Here is a 6,811-nt window from a genome sequence, read left to right as displayed (position 1 = left end):
GACTATGGGGCAGATTGCTGGACACACTGGGGCAATACTGGAGACCATGGGGCAGATTGCTGGACACACTGGGGCAATACAGGAGACCATGTGGCAGAATGCTGGACACACTGGGGCAATACAGGAGACCATGGGGCAGATTGCTGGACACACTGGGGCAATACAGGAGACCATGGGGAAGATTGCTGGACACACTGGGGCAATACAGGAGACCATGGGGCAGATTGCTGGACACACTGGGGCAATACTGGAGACCATGGGGCAAAATGCTGGACACACTGGGGCAATACTGGAGACCATGGGGCAGAATGCTGGACACACTGGGGCAATACAGGAGACCATGGGGCAGAATGCTGGACACACTGGGGCAATACAGGAGACCATGGGGCAGATTGCTGGACACACTGGGGCAATACAGGAGACCATGGGGCAGATTGCTGGACACACTGGGGCAATACTGGAGACCATGGGGCAGATTGCTGGACACACTGGGGCAATACTGGAGACCATGGGGCAGAATGCTGGACACACTGGGGAAATACTGGAGACCATGGGGCAGAATGCTGGACACACTGGGGAAATACTGGAGACCATGGGGCAGAATGCTGGACACACTGGGGCAATACAGGAGACTATGGGGCAGATTGCTGGACACACTGAATACTGGAGACCATGGGGCAGATTTCAGGACACATTGAGGCAATGCTGGAGACCCTGGGCAGACTTCTGGACATACTGGGGCAATACTGGAGACCATGGGGCAGATTGCTGGACACACCGGGGCAATACTGGAGACCATGGGGCAGAATGCTGGACACACTGGGGCAATACAGGAGACCATGGGGCAGATTGCTGGATACACCAGGGCAATACTGGAGACCATGGGGCAGAATGCTGGACACACTGGGGAAATACTGGAGACCATGGGGCAGAATGCTGGACACACTGGGGCAATACAGGAGACTATGGGGCAGATTGCTGGACACACTGAATACTGGAGACCATGGGGCAGATTTCAGGACACATTGAGGCAATGCTGGAGACCCTGGGCAGACTTCTGGACATACTGGGGCAATACTGGAGACCATGGGGCAGATTGCTGGACACACCGGGGCAATACTGGAGACCATGGGGCAGAATGCTGGACACACTGGGGCAATACAGGAGACCATGGGGCAGATTGCTGGATACACCAGGGCAATACTGGAGACCATGGGGCAGAATGCTGGACACACTGGGGCAATACAGGAGACCATGGGGCAGATTGCTGGACACACTGGGGCAATACTGGAGACCCTGGGGCAGATTTCTGGACACATTGAGGCAATGCTGGAGACCCTGGGGCAGACTTCTGGACACACTGGGGCAATGCTGGACACTGGGGCAGATTGCTGGACACACTGGGGGTAATATGCTGGACACACTGGGGCAATGCTGGACACTGGGGGTAATATGCTGGACACACTGGGGCAGACTGCTGGACACTGGGGCAGATTGCTGGACACACTGGGGGCAGTGCTGGACATACTGGGGCAGATTGCTGGACACACTGGGGGTAATATGCTGGACACACTGGGGCAGATTGCTGGACAACATGGGGGTAATATGCTGGACACACTGGGGCAGATTGCTGGACAACATGGGGGTAATATGCTGGACACACTGGGGGCAGGACTTGAGGCATGGGCAGAATGTAGATACGGGGCATGATTGGAGACACGGGGCAGGATTGGATCATGGGGCAGGACGGATACGATGGAGGCTGGTGGGGCAGGATGTGGAGATCATATGGGGTAGAATGGATACTCATGAGGGCAGGATGCGAGAACATATGGCTGGAGCCAGGAATGAGAAACGGGGCCAGGGTGGGGAATATTATTACCATAGGGGCTAATTAAGGGATATTATTACTGCAGTGATGTATTTATTTTATTTTTTGAGTATACTGTTTTAAATGGGGGGCAGGCCTGTTACTGTGCAGAGTGACACTATATCACCTTTTTTTCTTCATGTGATGTAATGTAGAAGTTGTGAAAAATTAAGTAATGTGTTCTGCAAGCGGAGCTCGAGATAACTGTGTTATTTCCTGCAGAAACGAGTCCTGGCTGGAAGGAATGATGGCGGTCTGTGCTGGATGAAAGATGAAGGACTTCACCTAGAGACGTCACTGGTGAGTCAGTGTTACCTATACACTGACACTATACACTGTATACTATATAGAGGTCCTGTGTATAATGTCACCAGTGATCTCTGTATTACCTCTACACAGACACTGCATACTAAGTACAGATCTCCTGTGAATACTGGCACTTATGGTGATAGTATTGTGGTTTTTTTTTTATTACTGATCAGTATTGTAGTATTCAGTCACTATGTGGTGGTAATATGTGGTCTGGAAATGGTGTTGTGGTATTTGTCCCTTGTATGTAGTATTATTCGGTCACTATGTGGCCTGGTCATGGTGTGGTGGTATTAAGTCACAGGTGTGGCATGTGGGGGTGACACCATTAGGCCCAGTTTAAGTTCTACAAAACAGGAAAACCGTTTTTGGTAACCTTTGTGTGTATTGAGCCGGGGGGGGGGGGGGGTGGCGCCAAACTCGGGAACAGCCCCGGGCGGCAAAAGCTCTAGCTACGCCTCTGGCACTGATGCACAGCCACAGCCAGACTACTATGCTGGTCCTTTGACTCAGACCACAACATTGCCCTCGCAGGGTGCTGATCAAGAATCAGACCCTGATGAGACTATGTTGCCCCATCACGAACGCTATACCACCGACCGACACGGTGACACAGACGAAGTTGCACACGAGCTACAAGAAGAGGTAATAGATGACCCAGTTCTTGACCCCGATTGGCAGCCATTGGGGGAACAGGGTGCAGGCGGCAGCAGTTCTGAAGCAGAGGAGGAGGGGCCGCAGCAGGCATCAACATCGCAACAGGTTCCATCTGCCGGGCCCGTATCTTGGCCAAAACGCGTGGCAAAGTCAAAACCTGTTGGAGGACAGCGTGGCCATCCGGTTAAAGCTCAGTCTGCAATGCCTGAAAAGGTATCCGATGCTAGAAAGAGTGCAGTCTGGCATTTTTTTAAACAACATCCAATTGATCAGCACAAAGTAATCTGTCAAAAATGTTCAACTACCTTAAGCAGAGGGCAGAATCTGAAAAGTCTCAATACAAGTTGCATGCATAGACATTTAACCACCATGCATTTGCAAGCTTGGACTAACTACCAAACGTCCCTTAAGGTTGTAGCACCCTCGGCCAATGAAGCTACTCATCAACGCAACATCCCTTCCGGCAGTGTAGGGCCACCATTTTCTGCACCACCTGCAGTATCTGTGCAGGTTTCTTTGCCAGGCCAAAGCAGTCAGGGTCAGGGAATCTCCAGTTTCGTAGTAGGAAACACTGCATCTAGGGCACCGGCGGCAACAATACCATCTCCCACCGTCTCTCAGTCTGCCATGTCCACCGGCACCCCCGCTAGTTCCACGATCTCCAGCTCTCCAGTCCAGCTCACCCTACATGAGACTATGGTTAGAAAAAGGAAGTACTTAGCCTCGCATCCGCGTACACAGGGTTGAACGCCCACATAGCTAGACTAATCTCGTTAGAGATGATGCCCTACCGGTTAGTTGAAAGCGAAGCTTTCAAAGACCTGATGGACTACGCTGTACCACGCTACGAGCTACCCAGTCGACACTTTTTTTCCAGAAAAGCCATCCCAGCCCTCCACCAGCATGTTAAAGAGCGCATCGTCCATGCACTCAGGCAATCTGTGAGCACAAAGGTGCACCTGACAACAGATGCATGGACCAGTAGGCATGGCCAGGGACGTTACGTGTCCATCACGGCACACTGGGTAAATGTGGTGGATTCAGGGTCCACAGGGGACAGCAAGTTTGGGACAGTTCTGCCTAGCCCACGGTCTAGGAAACAGTTGGCTGTAGCCGTTCGCACCCCCTCCTCCTCCTCCTCGTCCTCCTGCAGAAGCGAGAGCTCGTCCACAGACCGCAGTCGCACAACCACTCCATCCGCAGCTGCCACTGTTGCACACCAGGTCTCCCATTATGGGGCAGCTACTGGCAAACGTCAGCAGGCTGTATTGGCTATGAAGTGTTTGGGCGACAACAGACACACCGCGGAAGTTCTGTCCGAGTTCTTGCAGCAAGAAACGCAGTCGTGGCTGGGCACTGTAGATCTTGAGGCAGGCAAGGTAGTGAGTGATAACGGAAGGAATTTCATGGCTGCCATCTCCCTTTCCCAACTGAAACACATTCCTTGCCTGGCTCACACCTTAAACCTGGTGGTGCAGTGCTTCCTGAAAAGTTATCCGGGGTTATCCGACCTGCTCCTCAAAGTGCGTGGACTTTGCGCACATATCCGCCGTTCGCCTGTACACTCCAGCCGTATGCAGACCTATCAGCGTTCTTTGAACCTTCCCCAGCATCGCCTAATCATAGACGTTGTTACAAGGTGGAACTCAACACTGCACATGCTTCAGAGACTGTGCGAACAGAGGCGGGCTGTTATGTTTTTGTGGGAGGATACACATACACGGGCAGGCAGTAGGATGGCAGACATGGAGTTGTCAGGTGTGCAGTGGTCGAAGATTCAAGACATGTGTCAAGTCCTTCAGTGTTTTGAGGAATGCACACGGCTGGTTAGTGCAGACAACGCCATAATAAGCATGAGCATCCCCCTAATGTGTCTGCTGATGCAAAGTTTGACGCACATAAAGGATCAGGCGTCTGCACCAGAGGAAGAGGAAAGCCTTGATGACAGTCAGCCATTGTCTGGTCAGGGCAGTGTACAGGACGAGGTAGCGGGCGAAGAGGAGGTGGAGGATGAGGAGGATGATGGGGATGAGTATATTTTTAATGAGGAAGCTTTCCCGGGGTCATTGGAAATTGGTGGCGTGGCAAGGGCGGGTTCTGGTTTTTTGAGGGACACAAGTGACGTAGATTTGCCTGCAACTGCCCCTCAACCAAGCACAACCGCAGATTTGACAACTGGAACTTTGGCCCACATGGCGGATTATGCCTTGCGTATCCTCAAAAGGGACACACGCATTACAAAAATGATGAACGATGACGATTACTGGTTGGCCTGCCTCCTTGATCCTCGCTATAAAGGCAAATTGCAAAATATTATGCCACATGAGAACTTGGAACTAATATTAGCAACAAAACAATCAACTCTTGTTGACCGTTTGCTTCTGGCATTCCCTGCACACAGCGCCCGTGATCGTTCTCACACGAGCTCCAGGGACCAGCAGACCAGAGGTGTTAGAGGGGCAGAAATCAGAAGTGGCGTTGGCCAGAGGGGTTTTCTGACCAGGTTGTGGAGTGATTTTGCTATGACCGCAGACAGGACAGGTACTGCAGCATCAATTCAAAGTGACAGGAGACAACATTTGTCCAGTATGGTTACAAACTATTTTTCATCCCTTATCGACGTTCTCCCTCAACCGTCATTCCCATTTGATTACTGGGCATCCAAATTAGACACCTGGCCAGAATTGGCAGAATATGCATTGCAGGAGCTTGCTTGCCCGGCAGCTAGTGTCCTATCAGAAAGAGTATTCAGTGCTGCAGGTTCAATACTAACTGAAAAAAGGACTCGTCTGGCTACCCAAAATGTAGATGATCTAACCTTCATTAAAATGAACCACAACTGGATTTCGAAATCTTTTGCCCCACCTTGCCCGGCTGACACCTAACTTTCCTATGAAAAGGTCTTGCCTGTGGACTCTTCTGAATGACTTTTCCAATCTCGTAATTTTCTGCACCTGATTGTCCAGCATACGACATGTTTACTCCTAACAAAATGGCCAAACTCCCCACACGGGGCCGTGGTATCGCCACTTTGCGCCAGCACCCGTGAGAGTGCTGTTTGAAGAGGTGGGTGTGCCCGCTTTTGGTCGACGGCACTGCCACTGGGTCCCTCATAGTACAATAAAGTGTCTCTGGCGGTGGTGGTGCGCACCCAACGTCAGACACACCATTGTAATATGAGGGGCCCTGGGCCTGTACCGCCGGCCACAAGACAGTTCCCCCCCCCAGCTCAAACAGTGCTCTACCACTAGCAAAATTATCTCTCACAGCTTCACCAATGTTTAGTCTATGCGCTGACATCCTTCAATGCCTGGCACTGACAATACCATTGTTTTGACATTTTTGTTATGTTAGGCCTTCGAAGCCTGTCTGCGGTCCGTTCTTTCTACAACTACTACACTGACCAGGCCACTGCTGGCCGTGTTCCCCTGGAACCAATTTAAACTTGCCTACAGCCAGCCCAATTTTGTTATGTTAGGCCTTCTTAGCCTGTCTGCCGTCACTCCTTCCACTAGACTTCCACTGACCAGACCACTGTTGCCCGTGTACCCCTGGAACCAATTTTAAATTGCCAACAGCCAAATGTTATTATGTTAGGCCTTCGATGCCTGTCTGCCGTCACTCCTTCCACTAGACTTCCACTGACCAGACCACTGTTGCCCGTGTACCCCTGGAACCAATTTTAAATTGCCAACAGCCCAATGTTATGATGTTAGGCCTTTGATGCCTGTCTGCCGTCACTCCTTCCACTAGGCCTCCACTGACCTGTCTACTGCTGCCCGTGTTCCCATGGAACCAATTGTAAATTGCCTACAGCCAGCCCATTTTATTACGTTAGGCCTTCGAAGCCTGTCTGCGGTCCCTCCTTCCACTAGGCCTCCACTTACCTGTCTACTGCTGCCCGTGTTCCCCTGGAACCAATTTTAAATTGCCTACAGCCAGCCCATTTTATTATGTTAGGCCTTCGAAGCCTGT

Source organism: Ranitomeya imitator, chromosome 2 (genome assembly GCF_032444005.1).
Source record: "Ranitomeya imitator isolate aRanImi1 chromosome 2, aRanImi1.pri, whole genome shotgun sequence".
Taxonomy (NCBI): Eukaryota; Metazoa; Chordata; class Amphibia; order Anura; family Dendrobatidae; genus Ranitomeya; species Ranitomeya imitator.
This window is presented reverse-complemented; position numbering follows the sequence as displayed.